A 16,488-nucleotide genomic window follows, 5' to 3' on the forward strand; every position below is an offset into this window, starting at 1 on the left:
ACACACCTTCCTTCCCCGCTGCTGACTTCAGATCTTTCAGGCCTGCCCACAGCAAAGTATTGGGTGATCACTGTCTCTGCCTAAGCCTACAGCAAAGCATTTTCATTGGCCACACCTGGAGGGGCAATGGGTTGATGTACCAATCAGGTGCAAAATCTGTCTGAAGCTGAATTTTAAAAAATACACTTGACTGATCCAACCAGGTTTTAGAGTAAAAAGTGGTGGTGTTTGACAAGCATCATGTGTCCCTGTTTTCAGAAAACAAAGATGGAGACACACTGAAATCGGCACAACAGTGTATCTCTACCCTCCATTAGTCATGTCTATTAAATTCAATGGGTCTACTCTGAATTGGGCTAGCATTGGATATTGCCCACAGTAGGTGGAGGTCATTTAGTGCTATCCAGATGTACATGGGTTGGAGGTCACTAAAAACTCCAGCCTTTTACTGTCATAGTTTCATTTGATTATATGTTGTTGTAAGCTTGCTTCTTAATTATGCAAAACAACCTCTGCCTTTCTCCAGGCTTTTTATACACCCTCTCACCTGATGGTGGAAAGATGGAAATAGGGTCTCCCCAAAACACTGGAGTTTATCACACCCAACCAGCCCAGGTACAGGCTGAGATAACAGTTTTGGTTTTGTATGAATATATGCAAAAGGTGGGGGGTGGGGACAGAAATCCAAAGCTGAAGGTTACTAGAAAAGGTTGCTAAGATGTTTGTAGCCAAAAATGTTTGTAAACAGAGGTTCTAGAAGATTGGGAAGATGGACTGCTGTTACTTACATGGTTATTGCTATCTGTCTCTATGCATGCTTTCCATCTGCTCCCTCTGGACATTTGTAAATAAAGGGTTTTCATGAGGCTGAGAGGCAGTGACTGGCCCAAGGTCACTCAGTGAGTTTCATGGCTATGTGGGGATTCAAACCCTGGTCTCCCAGGTCGTAGTCCAGCACCTTAACCACTACAGGCATGAGGGGGTGTTTTATTCTAGGTTGTTGCCACAGTTCAGAGGTGGAACACATTTTGCATGCGTAAGATCCAAAGTTCAACCCTTGGCATCTCCAGGTAGAACTGTGAAAGACTCATATCTGAAACCTTGGAGAGCTACTTCTAATCAGTGCACCACAGACATCACTGGATTAAAAGGTAAAGGTGTCCCCACACTTATAGTGCAAGTCGTTTCCCACTCTTAGGGTGACGTCTTGCGACGTTTACTAGGCAGACCATATATATGGGGTGAGATTGCCAGTTCCTTCCCCGGCCTTTCTTTACCCCCCAGCTGGGTACTCATTTTACCGACCATGGATGGATGGAAGGCTGAGTGGACCTCGACCCCTTTTACCGGAGATTCGACTTCCTCCTTCCGTTGGAATTGAACTCCAGCCATGAGCAGAGCTTCGGCTACGTTACCGCCACTTACCACTCTGCGCCACGGAGGATCCTTTATCACTGGATTAGATGGAGCAATTCTAAGCTTTCTCTGTTCCAAACTCACAAAATGTGTGGGTGAGTTCTTCAGAGTTTTCTTGTAAGAATCTATGCAAACTTTGACAACAAAATGTTGACAATCTGAGGGTAGAAATACATTCACTGTTCTGCCTGTTTCAGTGCATCTCCACCTCTCTCTTCTGAAAATGGGGGCACACAATGCTAGTCAAACCCTGCCCCTTTTTACTGTAAAACCTGGTGACAGCAGCTTGAGTATGTTTGTTTTTAATAACCTTCAAAAAGATTTCGCAACTGATTGGCAGATCAACCTGTTCCCCCTCCAAGTATGGCTAATGGAAACACTTTGATCTGGCGAATAGTGTGTTTACAGCCTCAGTCTGCATCAGAACCGTGTTACTTGTATTGAATCTAAGATGGTTCAAGCCTTTGGTTGTTTACTTGAAGCAAGTCCCACTATGTTCCATGGACCTTAGTCACGGGTAAACAATAAAGATGCCTACTATTGCAGTCCTGACCTTTTTTTAAAATTGCAGACTTGTATTCTAATTGGCTTGTTCTTGTTGTACTTTACCTTCTCCACAATGGAGACTACTTGAAAGGTTTACAGATTAACTTATTCCTCCTACATTCCAATGCAGCTGTACATCCTATAACACACAACATGCACAAAACCTACTGTGGGTGGGGCATGAACATTTTCATGTGGTGATTGATTTCTGGAATACTCTGGTGTGCAAAAACATAGTTGGGTATTACCAACCTTTTTTGGCACATGAGTGCCATGGACATCACCCCCTCTGCTCACTTGTCACCCCTCCTCCCAGGTGAGCCCTCCCCTGCCCGAGAGTCAAAAAGTGTGTGCATACACAAGCTTCACTTTTCCAAGGGAACTATGTAAAAGTAGGATTCAGTAGAATGACTCTGAGCCTTGAAATGCACATAGAAAGAGGGAGTGAGAAAGAGCATCACTCTTCCAACTTCCTTCTTTAGCTCTATGCGAGAGGTGTAGTCATCTGGGGCACGGTGGGGGAGAGGTCATAGATCCCTGACTTTTTTGGGAGCAGTGTCCCAGTAGGGTTCCTATGTCTCCAGCATCCTACAGACCAATCAGCATGAAAGGGGAGTATGTTAGCCACTTAAAAGAGTCTTCTGGAAGCTATCTTTGTATTCTTGCTGAACCTCAAAAAGACATAGCCTCATTCTGCATTCAGAACTCTAAACAAAGAAAGAGACTGAAAGCTCATTTTTCTGTATAATCTTAGAAAGTTGGATAATCTTAGAAAGGAGTGTGGCTGTGGGGGTGTGTGGCATGCCGCATGACTATCATGAAGAGACCCTGCATTTCTGAATTTGCCACTACACTACTGGCTCTATATACTTTCCAAAGGTGAAAAGGCTAACCTCTCTCATCACCAAGGAGGCAGTGAGTGGAGGGGCTCAGAGGCTTCATGGGTGCTAGGGGAAGATCACAAAGGGGGAAATTCTAGGTGCTGTGCCACAAGGAAGAGGTAGGGATACATGTCAAAAGGAGGAGAAAGCAGTCTTCTACATCCAGTTTAGGAGGGAGATTATCTCGTCTGTCTTCTTTTCCTATTTCTGTTTACATTCACGGAGTACTAAGCAATGTTGGAGCAACTGTGCACATTTCTTTAGAGTCATTTGAAAGTGACTGTTGTATATGTTGTGGGAAGCACTTCTGCATCTCACATTTGAAATATACAGGAGGACCACAGTGCACAATGGGAATGAGAAAGGGCATGCTAGGGGTCAATCCTGTGCATTTTCCTGGGTATAAGCCTCATTGAACACGGTGGGACTTACTTCTGAGTAAGCATACATAGGATTACATGGCACGAGGTAAGAACAGTACAAACAGTTTTGGCTGCAGAAAGGGGGATCTGCACTCTGTTAATCCTGAGAAGGGAGCATCTGTGCACATTTAGAAATATACAAGATAAAAAACCTCTAAGTGTGGCACAGACTGCAGAAAGCATGAATATGTGTCTGCATTAGAAATGAAGGCATAACACAGCTTTGTATGTGTGTTCCTCAGGAATGAGGGAAGAATGTCACGTACTTGCGCACTGGGGGAAGGCAGAGTGTTGCACTTGTGGGTATTGAACAAATAGGGCAGCATGTGCCTTGAAAAAGAAAGGAGGAAGGAATGATTCTTTGTGTGTTTCTATACATGTACACATGCCTATCCCCTTATATGATAATGCAACTAGGTTTCTACCCTGTAATTGTTCATGTGCTGCTAGGATTGCCACCCTTTCCCTGACAGAGCTGCCATGCTGTTAAAAGCAGCATGACAAGCAAGAATTCAGGAGGTGAAACTTTTCTCCCAGGTGTGAAAAGGCCATGATGCTGGGGAGAAAGCTACACCTGTTTGATTTCTAACGTCATATTAAAGCCACATCAGCTGTTAAAGGTGCAGGAGCCTTGCGAGGGGGGGGGATAGTGGCAAGCAATCCTTTGTGTCTCACCTTGCCCAGTGTGCAGTAATCCACATATTCAGGGACTAATCTTCCACTCGTTTTCATGAATCCAGATTCAGTCTGGCTAAAATCAAAATGTAACTAGGGGGAGTTTCTGTTCCTTTAAAAGTTCTGGACGAGACAGAAGTTCCACAGGCGATGCTTCTTCCATCGCTGTGTTGCAACGATAAGGGGGGTGGGTGGAGAAGGCACCTGCTGACTGTTGCCTCGTTTCAAGTTCAGGGAAATCCTAAAGGGGCAGAGGTAGTATGGAGGGGCCTGGAATTCGCTCATCAGGTCCTTTTCAGGCCACACCCCACTCGCCTACGAGAAAACCGCGAACACAGGCAATAGGAGTGGCGGGGAGAGGCCGCGATCCTCAAATCGGTTACGCTTGAGTACTTCCTTTTACGCCGATCTTGACGCCAGGCCGCCACCTTATTTGCTATGATGTCGTCCACGGGAAAGAGCCGAAAGAGAAGGGTCACTCAGCCTGTCAGACAGCATTGGGACTCGGTCAGTCTGCCACCTCTTCCTCCCCCCCCCAATCTTTCTTTGGTGCTCCCAGGAAGTACGGGAAATTAGGAGCAGTGGACGGGGACGAGGAGACAGCCTCTTGGTGCGGGGCTGCTCCGCTCCATTTGGACCGTGGGGTCTCCTACTCTCCACCTCGCTACCCCTCATCCTTTTCATCCTGCTGCAAATAAGCTGTTATTCTCCAGGTCACATAGATCGGAGCTCCTCTTTCAGCTACCCCTCTAAGGATTTGAGGACATAAAAGAATACTACCCGCACTTTTGAGAGAAAAGAAACAATCCCTCCCCTAAGAAAGCTGAAAAACAAAGTCCAGAGGGTCACATCACTCGAAAATGCTTGGAAGTTGTTTAAAAACACTATATTAGAAGCTCAACTGGAGTGCATACCGCAGATCAGAAAAGGTACCGCCAGGGCCAAGAAGATGCCAGCATGGTGAACGAGCAAAGTCAAGGAAGCTCTTAGAGGCAAAAAGTCTTCCTTCAGAAAATGGAAGTCTTGTTCAAATGAAGAAAATAAAAAAGAACACAAACTCTGGCAAAAGAAACACAAGAAGACAATAAGGGATGCTAAAAAAGAATTTGAGGAGCACTTTGCTAAGAACATAAAAACCAACAACAAAAAATTCTATAAATACATTCAAAGCAGGAGACCATCTAGGGAGGCGATTGGACCCTTGGATGATAAGGGAGTCAAAGGTGTACTAAAGAATGATAAGGAGATTGCAGAGAAGCTAAATGAATTCTTTGCATCTGTCTTCACAGTGGAAGATATAGGGCAGATACCTGAACTAACATTTTCAGGAAGGGATTCTGAGGAACTGAGACAAATAGTGGTAACGAGAGAGGAAGTTCTAGGCTTAATGGACAATATAAAAACTGACAAATCACCAGGCCCGGATGGCATCCACCCGAGAGTTCTCAAAGAACTCAAAGGTGAAATTGCTGATCTGCTAACTAAAATATGTAACTTGTCCCTCGGGTCCTCCTCCGTGCCTGAGGACTGGAAAGTGGCAAATGTAACGCCAATATTCAAAAAGGGATCCAGAGGGGATCCTGGAAATTACAGGCCAGTTAGCTTAACTTCTGTCCCTGGAAAACTGGTAGAAAGTATTATTAAAGCTAGATTAACTAAGCACATAGAAGAACAAGCCTTGCTGAAGCAGAGCCAGCATGGCTTCTGCAAGGGAAAGTCCTGTCTCAGTAACCTATTAGAATTCTTTGAGAGTGTCAACAAGCATATAGATAGAGGTGATCCAGTGGACATAGTGTACTTAGACTTTCAAAAAGCGTTTGACAAGGTACCTCACCAAAGACTTCTGAGGAAGCTTAGTAGTCATGGAATAAGAGGAGAGGTCCTCTTGTGGATAAGGAATTGGTTAAGAAGCAGAAAGCAGAGAGTAGGAATAAACGGACAGTTCTCCCAATGGAGGGCTGTAGAAAGTGGAGTCCCTCAAGGATCGGTATTGGGACCTGTACTTTTCAACTTGTTCATTAATGACCTAGAATTAGGAGTGAGCAGTGAAGTGGCCAAGTTTGCTGACGATACTAAATTGTTCAGGGTTGTTAAAACAAAAAGGGATTGTGAAGAGCTCCAAAAAGACCTCTCCAAACTGAGTGAATGGGCGGAAAAATGGCAAATGCAATTCAATATAAACAAGTGTAAAATTATGTATATTGGAGCAAACAATCTGAATTTCACATATACGCTCATGGGGACTGAACTGGCGGTGACCGACCAGGAGAGAGACCTCGAGGTTGTAGTGGACAGCACAATAAAAATGTCGACCCAGTGTGCGGCAGCTGTGAAAAAGGCAAATTCCATGCTAGCGATAATTAGGAAAGGTATTGAAAATAAAACAGCCGATAGCATAATGCCGTTGTATACATTTATGGTGCGGCCGCATTTGGAATACTGTGTACAGTTCTGGTCGCCTCATCTCAAAAAGGATATTATAGAGTTGGAAAAGGTTCAGAAGAGGGCAACCAGAATGATCAAGGGGATGGAGCGACTCCCTTACGAGGAAAGGTTGCAGCATTTGGGGCTTTTTAGTTTAGAGAAAAGGCGGGTCAGAGGAGACATGATAGAAGTGTATAAAATTATGCATGGCATTGAGAAAGTGGATAGAGAAAAGTTCTTCTCCCTCTCTCATAATGCTAGAACTCGTGGACATTCAAAGAAGCTGAATGTTGGAAGATTCAGGACAGACAAAAGGAAGTACTCCTTTACTCAGCGCATAGTTAAACTATGGAATTTGCTCCCACAAGATGCAGTAATGGCCACCAGCTTGGATGGCTTTAAAAGAAGATTAGACAAATTCATGGAGGACAGGGCTATCAATGGCTACTAGCCATGATGGCTGTGCTCTGCCACCCTAGTCAGAGGCAGCATGCTTCTGAAAACCAGTTGCCGGAAGCCTCAGGAGGGGAGTGTTCTTGCACTCGGGTCCTGCTTGCGGGCTTCCCCCAGGCACCTGGTTGGCCACTGTGAGAACAGGATGCTGGACTAGATGGGCCACTGGCCTGATCCAGCAGGCTCTTCTTATGTTCTTATGTTCTTATCTGTCTGGCTGCTGTGAGTGGATCCTGCCTGGCAAGAAGTTCTGGGATCTCCTGGGAATCTCTTTACACTGCATGAAGTGTCCCCGCCCCCCGTGTAAAAGAAATGGTCAGGAGAAGTCTTATGGTCCTGCCTCTTTGTGTTTCAGGACCCATTATTTTAGAAAAGTTACAGTTTGTAGAATAGCTGGAAATTGTGGTCCAAAATCTCTAGAGGATACCAGGTTGGGGAAGGCTGCTCTAAAACATTAGACAATATCATTCACTCAGTTTTTATTTCGGCAATGGAACATGCCATATTTTGTTTTACATATTTTTATTGTGGTCTTGATATTTTGTATTGTTAGCTGCCTTGAGATTCTTTTGAAAATTAGGCAGCATACAAAGTTTTAAAAATAAATAAAACTCCAGAGAGCAAACATATACCTCAATTCTTCTCAAAACAGTAGGATTTTGGATTGCTGGTCCTCCCCCCCCCAGCTCTCCATCCCCCACTCTCCCTTTGAAAATACACTCTCAACAGGGCTGGCTTAAGACATTTTGCTGGCTGGGACGAAGCAGCAAATGCCCACTTTCTCCCCCCCCCCCATGTTAAGGTGGATAGTACTGAAGATAATTCATTTCACATTATTTTAATGGAAGGTCTTATCCTAAACTTGTACTTACCAATCACAGTACTGTACTTTGCTTCACAGGTTTACAGCTATAGTCATAGCAAGCACCCATGCAAGCATCTATTGTTTAATTTATAAGGGGGTATACATACTTAGGATAAAATCTGGGTGGAAATACTAGCCTCTGATCTGTAAACTCTCCCCTCGAATCCCTGGAATGTAGGGTACTCTATAGAGCTGTCTCAGTAGTGGTTCCCCATTTATGGAATGCCCTCTCTGGTTAGGTGTGTCTATCTCCTGCATTATTGACTGTCAGAAGAAATTTAAAAACATTCTTCTTTACCCAGGGTTTTGATGGCTTAGATACTGGCCATGGCAATCGTGAAATTATTAACTGCAAGAGTATATAATTACATTTAAATGTGTTTAGATGTTCTAAATGTTTTTAAATGTTTTAGATGGTTTTAAATTGTTTTCAAATGTTTTGAATAAGTTTTATTTTATTTTAAATTGTACTGTTTTAACACTTTGATGTTTGCCGCCCTGGGCTCCTTTGGGGGGAAGACCAAGATACAAATTTTAAAAATAAATATAATTCTTCGCTGATGGGGAGAAAATAAAACTCTGCACCTGCTCAGGAGCTCTTTTGCCTGTTCTTTACATGTCCTCATAGTGGAGAGCAAGGGGGAGGTAGGAGAAATCAAACACACTATGAAAATTGAAATGGACTGCCTTCAAGTCGATCCCGATTTACGGCGACCCTATGAATAGGGTGTTCATGGTACACGGTATTCGGAGGGGGTTTACCATTGCCTCCCTCTGAGGCTAGTCCTCCCCAGCTGGCTAGGGCCTGCTCAACTTGCCACAGCTGCACAAGCCAGCCCCTTCCTGTCCACACTGCCAGCTGGGGGCCAACTGGGCTCCTTGGGACTATGCAGCTTGCCCACGGCTGCATATGTGGCAGGGTACATAACCCCAGAGCCACTCACTGTGGGTTGATCTTTAGCTGGCCCTTGACACCCAGGAGACACAAGTGGGGATTTGGACTCACAGACTCTGGACTCGTAGCCAGGCTCTCCTCCCCACTGTACTAGGGTGAAAACAGCCCACAATTGTACCTGAAAAACCAACTCACAACAGTTTGGTATTCAGAGGACAAGAGTTCTATTGCTACAATCCCCAGCTGACATGGCTACCGAGGTGTCCAGCCTCCCTGCTTCTTAAAACCATAGGAAGGGAAATGGTGCAAGGCAGAAAATGAGGTAGGACAATCCTTCTGTGCCTAGCTAACCTTTGCCCCATGGGGTGCAGTTTTTCTAACCAGATGACCAATTTGTAGCACAAGGTCCATAAGGTGGCCCTCAAGGGGGTTGTGGTGTGCCCCAGCTGCTTAATGCCTCTAAGCCTGAGCCGCCGCCTGATGCTTACGCACCAGTTGTGACAGTTTATACAGATCATAAGACCCCCCAAAATCAATACAAGGAAGACCAACAAGAGGAAAAAGAACAAAAGCCACTAAAACCAGTCAGATGATCTGGCAAAAATTACTTCCCCAGCTTAATTTTATGATGAGTCATTGGTTTTTATACTTGTAAACTGCTTAGAAGCCTAATTTCACATTAGGCAGCATATAAATCAATAATAGGGAGCAGAGGAGTGGGCATGCAGTTGACTAGCCCTTCTTGCAACTCAGGGTGGAGATGAGCGGCCTCTCAACCGTGTCCCAGCCCCAGGCAATGTGTTGTGATTTTAGCTAAGAAGTAAGACATTGCCAGGCAGTCTCTTCCCAACCATGGTCACAGTGGGAGTCCTGAATGGAATCTGAGCTTCATAGACTCCAGGGCTAAGCCCTGGCACTGAAAACAGATATTGAGCCTGCTACTGGCACAATTAAGCCCTGCAAGCATCCTCCACAGGCCCTGTTAGTCCTGAACTGTAAAATGTGCTGTTGCTCATTCTTCTTTTTCTTATGCTTTGCAGCTTTTCAGTATTTAACTAGGGAACATGACATCACTCTTTTCTTGTCATGTGATTAAGTACACAGCTGCCATGTTCAGAGAAGAGTGGAATTTGAAAGGAGCCTGGCATGGAATGAAGGCGTATAATATAGGCCCAGCCCACCCTTTACATTCTCTTAGAGCACTGCATTACAGCAGAACCAGACTGCGGGCCCTGTTCAATCACTTATTTAGCTTTATGGTTAATCTAGCTTAAAAATCAGCTGCCAGACAGTAAAGGCTGTGTGAGCTACAAAGCAAAATGCCCATTACCACAATGTTCCATTGCTTTACAAACCACAAAACTTTCAGTATCTATATATTGTTGTCATTAAGAATCTGAAATAACAAAACAAGTCACCATCTGAACACATTAAAGAGAAATCTTCACTATCAGTACACAAAATACAGGCTCTGGGGAATGAGAGAAAACACTGAATAGGGAGCATTAAAAACAGGAAGGGAGTCAAGCTGCATGTGGAAGAGAGAGATTTCAATGTATCACAATATAAAATGGTAGGGCTATGTATTAAAACTATATATTAAAAAGTAATTGTGTAGTATTCTATGGGCTGCTGCAGGAGCTGTGGAGACATGGGGACAGAGCCAGCCCCATGGAAAAGTGAGGGTGTTAGATAGGGGCTTTTCTGTTGAGCAGGCTAAAGCAAGCCTCTGTTCCTGTGTCTGTTCAAACAGGATCCTTCTTCATCTGCAGTGCAGATCTAGATGCTAGGGTAGTTAAAAAGAAAATCACCCCAGACTTAAGTCCTTTCTTTAACCTCAAATTTACATCAGTCTCCTAATATAGAAATATAAGTGTGTGAAATATCACCTTAAAGATTGTGGGTTGTTTTTTTTTTTTAAAGATAAGAGCTGTTGGGATCACAATTTCCACAACTTGTTAAGTCCTCATATAAGAAATATACTTTTTTAAAGTTTAAAATGGTGTTTTATTTCTTTGTATGTGAAATTTTGCCTATTCATATGGATTTCCTAATCTCTTCATTGCCTTTTCTTTTTGGATTACTGCTGGCTACAAGTGAAATCAGTTAAAACACTTCAGCACCCAAAAAGTTTCTTAGAAACTGCATCCATTATATTTTTTAAAACTGTCAGTCTTTTTTCAGGAGTACTAGAAGCCAGCCAAATTAGTAAATAGGAGTTAGCCAAGGAATATAGTACATTCGTTACTAAATGGTTTTATTAGATGTATCGTAGGTAAAAATTAGCAATTTCAGTCTCCCAAATAAATATAACTTTTTAAAAATAGAAAGAACCACAACCCACCTATATATGGTTCCCTGTGCAAATAATTTGTTTAATAAAAAAAAGTCAGAAAATGCTTGTGGATGTGATTTACAGTCCCAAAAATAAAAGTAAGATTTGTCATTGACTACAGTGAGATGTGGGTTTCCCCCCATTATCTGGGATTTCCCCTGTCTAAGATCCTGTCTTTAATTTACTCTCCAGGATTCCCCACTGTCTGGGATTCTAACTTTGATTCTGTTATGTGGGCAAGAGTAAGAGCCTATAATGTTGTAGTGCAGTGTGTCTTCTGCACAGACTATGGTCATATCCATGCCATACATTTAAAGCACATGACTTCCCCAAGGAATCCTGGGAACTATAGTTTGTTAAGGTGCTTGGAATTGTGACTCTGCAGTGTAGGGGATAAACTGCAGTTCCCAGGATTTTGGGGAAAGCCATGACTGTTAAAATGCTATACATGCATTTTAAATGTATGATGTGGATCTGGCTTGTGTTGATCAGAGAAGAAGTTAGAATCCTAAACTTTTAGAGTTGGTACAGATTGTTGAAAGTCATCTAGTCCAACCCCTGCTCAATGCAGGGTCTACAGTGTAGGATGCAACTACAGTGTTTCTGGCAGATGGCTGTCCAGCCTCTGCTTAAATATCTGTAGCAGAGGGGAATTGTGTTCTGCTGTGAAACAGAGCTCTTACTACTAAGGAGGTTACTCCTAATGTTTAGCCCAAATCTGCTTCCTTGCAATTTCCACCCATTGGGTCTAGTCCTGCCCTTTGGAGCAAGAACAAGTCTGCTCCATCTTCTGCTTGACGGCCCATCAGATATTTGAAGACAGCTGTCATGCTGGAGTTAGCTCTGGAGGAACATATGTCAAGATAACATACTTAAGTGATTGGACAACACCAAACAGATCTTAACTACAGTTTGCCATACCACATTTCAGTTCATAGGTCTGTTTTGATACTACATTAGGCTCTTTTCATTTATATGCCGAAACTCCTGTATTAACTTTTGAATGTCTTGAGATAGCTATGTGGATATTTTGCAGGTGGTATTGTTTTGCAAGTTCCCTGAGCTGCAGAATTGTCAGTACTATGGAACTATATGCCCATGAGTGTAATATAAACAAGGCAATCTATTGCAGGCTTGAAATAGAATGAAAATGTGGTGTTAGATTATCACCCAAGATGATTGAATGAGGATATACTGAGAAAAGGGGTCAAATAGATCTGAATATGACATTCTTTAATTAGGGATAGTGAAGAGTCACAATCAGAGCATGGCTGAGATTTTGAGAGTATTGGTTCATATGATCTATAATGTATTCCAAGAACCTTTTCATTTTCGTCCATGGTAAACAACAGTTCCTTCCAGGGGGAATAGCTTGCTAGACCCTCCACTCAAGTGGTCTTGTAATACCTGAGCAATTCTGGTAGATTTTTGTTGTTGTTGTTCTTAGGCCTTTTTTTAAGCTATCAACACTGTTCTAAATTAAATGAGTAGTGGTAGCAACACTGGGTTTAAGTTGCAAATATACTGCACATTCCCCAAATATACACGCACAAAAGAAATATCTGTTTGCAAGTTTGCTTTTCTCATGTACCATCAATATTAATAATTAACCAATACACACACACACAAACAGAATTATGTAAAGAGGGCAATTGTGCAATTTTCATTTCAGCAATTTTGTAAATTCTCTTGAATTCAGCAAGAGAATTCATTCTGTTTTTGCAGAAGTGCAAGAGAAAGAAAGAAAGAAAGAAAGAAAGAAAGAAAGAAAGAATTCTTTGAAGCATTTCTGGCTTTATATGTTTGGAACAAAGAATCATCCATCCACTGCATTTCCAAAGAGTTGTGGTTAGAGACGATACATACATGCAACATTGTCAAGCCTTAGGATTTATTAGTAAAGATAAACATCTAGTAGAAAATTGAACTAGATTGCTGGTCCAGTGTTGTTGTTGTTTTAACACATGGAAATGAGTGACAAAAGGTCTCCAAGGCAAGTCCAGTCTGGAAAGTCTGAAGTACATTTAGCCCAGAAAAAAAGACTGAGTGGGGCTCACATGGATAGTTTTTTGGTATTTAAAGAAGAGGGGGAGCAATTGGTCAGGCACAATAATCCATGGGGAAGTTCCCTGGTAGAAACCCCATTTTGATGAACAGGAGCCACATCAGCTTGCCTATTAAGAACTTCCTAGTGACCATGCTACATATCTTCCAAGCATAGGATACAAAGCACCAGCTTTACACTACACAAACAGAGTTTTAAGATTAGGAGTGGGAGGAATTCTGCAATAATAAACCACCAAGGGAGGTTCTGGAATGTTCTTCGTTGCAAGGCTTTATGCAAATACTGCACATGTGCCTATCAGAAAAGCATCTACAGGTTTTGACTGCCTAGGAGAATGGGACTGGTCCTTTGGGTGATCTCCAAATATTAAGATTCTACCATTCCATAGATATATGGATATTAACTTTAAATCTGTTTCATTTATTCCTCACCATGTGTTTAGGAAAAGGACCAATGTATGCCAATTTATTAATTAATTTATACCCTAGTACTCTCCATTAGGAGGAATACAACTTTTATTTATTTTTTAATTTCACTGAAGAAAGGAAAGGACCTTTGAATAGACAGATATTATCTATTATTAGAAAGATATCAGCCCTTTATTATTCAACCACACTTTTAGGCATTCATTTAATATGGTGACAATGTCAAAAGCTGATGATCAGGGTTAATCAGCAGAAAGACAAATAACTGTTGCAAATATGATTGCTGATAGGCAAATTTATGTTTATTATTTAAAAAAACTACTTTGCTTCTTCAGGTGAAACAAAATAGGCTAATTTTTAAACAGAAGGAACTCAAGATAAAAACGATTCACAAAGATTTTAATTAAATGAGTCATGTTAACAGATGCTTAGGTGTCTAGCTTCCACAAAAATAAAAACAGTTTGAAGCCTAACATTTTTGCCACTGCCCTTGAAGTTGCACAATTTCATGATGTCTCATGGGTATCTTTTTTTAAAAAAGAAAACTTTCTAGAAATATTTATTCTTCGGAATAATGGGTGTGGAGAATTTCTGAAACTAACAGCACAATTCTTTGCATGTTTACTCAGAGTAAGTCCCACTGTGTTCAATGTGTCTTATTCCAAAGAAATTGAGCATAGGACTACAGTGGAAACATATTTAGGATCACAGCCTAGATAACAATCAGTGTGGTATACTACACATTTAAGTTTTATCAATTTATTTGTGTTATAGATCTGTAACCATGCAGTGCAATCCTGTGTGTATTTACTTGGAAGTAAGTCCCACTGTGTTCAATGTGGCATAGTCTCAGACAAGTGTGTATTGGATTGCAGCCTTTGATTCATATCAAACCAAACACAGAGGTTCTGATTCCTTAAGCAGCCAATTGAGTTACAGATGATATAATTTTCCTTTTTTTGAGCAGAACTTTTGTCATTGCATGAAATTAGTGACCTTCACTGACAGTTCACAAGATGAAAAGTGTTCTTGCAAATGTCTCTGTCTGAAGCATTCTGCTTAGGCAGCTGCATAGTTTTAAGACAGATATCAAGATAAATCAGCTGTTCTGAATAACAAAATAACAGAAAGACAAACCAAGACCAAGGCTGTGATCGTAAACACAAATTCTTGCAGAAAATAAGATCCATGGACATTGATTGGATTTACTTCTGAGAAAATGTGTTGGATCTAAAATGTTAAAACCTAGCCTGTTTCTTGAGATCAGTAACCCATGGACTTTATGTTCCATATACAGGGAAATAATCCATATACAGGGGAAAGAGGTACAATACCTCTTTAAAGTTGTTGAACCAGGCTTTAAAACTCCTACGCTGTGTGAAAATTTCTTATTTTCCAAACAGAATAACCTCCAGTGCCAAATTAATGTCATAATTTTCTATCTGTTGTTCTGTGCTCTTTAAACTTGCGTGCCAGGCAGTATGTCAGTATGGAATCTGGTTGTTAAAAGCAGATTCATATGTTCACTTTGTATATAGACTTTGTCTCGGGCTTTCTTCTTCTTCTCCTTCTCCTTCTTAAAAAGCCTTGATTACTTGTTTACAGAAATGATTTACATTTGTTTGACAGTTTGTAAGAACTGCTGTGAAGCAAAGTTAAAATCACAAGCTTGTGAAAATAGAAATTCATCATAAAAAAAATCCTGCTCCTCCCCAAAATACGCCTAAGCATTTGATCCTTTTCCCCACGTTTTTGCAGTAATTAAAATAAGATTGTCCTGAAAAATATTCCCCTCTGCAGACTCTGCCAGCAGAGCCTTGGTAGTGTTACAAAACTAAAAATTGTGCAAACTGCACACCCATAGCTCTTAAAGTAAAAGCATGACGCCAAAACACTATTGTATTCCCACATAGTTTTTGTTTCACAGTCCAGCTTCTTTCCCCAGTGAAATCAGCAACAATCACCTATGGCTGCCCTTTGATCAGAAACATTAAAAAAGTCTTCCACATTCACTCTCCTTTTAATTGAAAAGCTCACTCCAATATGGTATTCCAAAGGCCATTCTACAGAATTTTCAGGTCAGAAACAAAAATAACAACATAGGTAGAATGTGGCAAACAAAATGGAATATATCTTTTCCACTCCAAAATAAAAAGGAAATTTTGAAGGGGTGTATGTGTATGTGTGTTTTCTGGCTTTCCTACTGAATTCCTCTGTACATTAAACATATATATTGTTAGCATTTAGTCTTCAGAGGACCTTTTCCAAAAAGCAACAGAAAAATAAAACATTGGACCTTGCTCATTAAAGTTTCCTTTATCAATGAAATGATCAGAAGGAAGTGTGTCTCCCAATGTGTATCCTTTTAAAAAAGCTTAACCTTTTTGAAAACGTACCTGTGGTTCCTGATCCAACACTGAGCTCTATAGTGAAATTAGAAGATTGGCTTCAAAACTATTTTGATAATATATATATATATATATATATATTTTAAAAAGATTTAATTCATTTAAACTCACCAGTGCCCTTCTTCTTCTCCAGGAAGATGTAACCACCGTCAGCACCTGCTGAGGGCTTCGTTGATTAAACTGACAGGTAAAAAATTCCTGTAGAATAAAGCCAGACCAGCTGGCTTTGAAGAGAAACCCCCCAGTTTGGGTCCTGTTTGCCTCACTCACCTTCTGCTATGAAGGCACAAGCTTTTTCCCCTTTGCTGTTGACCTGTAAGATGCGTGATTTCCATGCACAAGTGTCTGGCACGCCTGGTCCCACCTGTTCCTGTCACTCGAGACTAAATTTAGCTGTAAAAGGTATCACTGACAACCAGACCTTTGTCAGCTCTGGCAAAAGAACATGGAATTACTCTGTCTACAAAGCATGTTGTGAGTTCAATTGGAAAATATCAAATCAGTAGCTTTGTCCAAAAACCACTTCTATAGAGGAAGCAAAATAAAATGACTTTCAGATGGCAAAAAAAAAAAAGCAGGGCAATATCCCCCTTTTACAGTGAAGTTAAGAATAATTTTAGAACAAGACAACTTTTTGTACTTTTTAATTGCAGCTGGAAGGAAACTTCTTTCAAAATG

At 41.4% G+C, this 16,488-nt stretch overlaps 1 protein-coding gene across 13 annotated transcripts in view; it reads right to left on the reverse strand.

Annotated features, from left to right (window-relative positions):
• MEF2C (myocyte enhancer factor 2C) overlaps nt 1-16,106 on the reverse strand; it is a 219,266-nt gene extending 203,160 nt beyond the window's left edge. For 8 of the 13 annotated variants that reach the window (XM_061622058.1, XM_061622054.1, XM_061622103.1 and 5 more), the window contains exon 1: nt 15,922-16,104. The gene's annotated coding sequence lies outside the window, so the exon portion shown is untranslated. Of the gene's footprint in view, nt 1-15,921 lie in introns of all 13 variants that reach the window. The other 5 variants (XM_061622130.1, XM_061622139.1, XM_061622158.1 and 2 more) reach the window with 2 other exon arrangements.
• Nucleotides 16,107-16,488: the final 382 nt, after the last annotated feature.

Source organism: Rhineura floridana, chromosome 1 (assembly GCF_030035675.1).
Source record: "Rhineura floridana isolate rRhiFlo1 chromosome 1, rRhiFlo1.hap2, whole genome shotgun sequence".
Taxonomy (NCBI): Eukaryota; Metazoa; Chordata; class Lepidosauria; order Squamata; family Rhineuridae; genus Rhineura; species Rhineura floridana.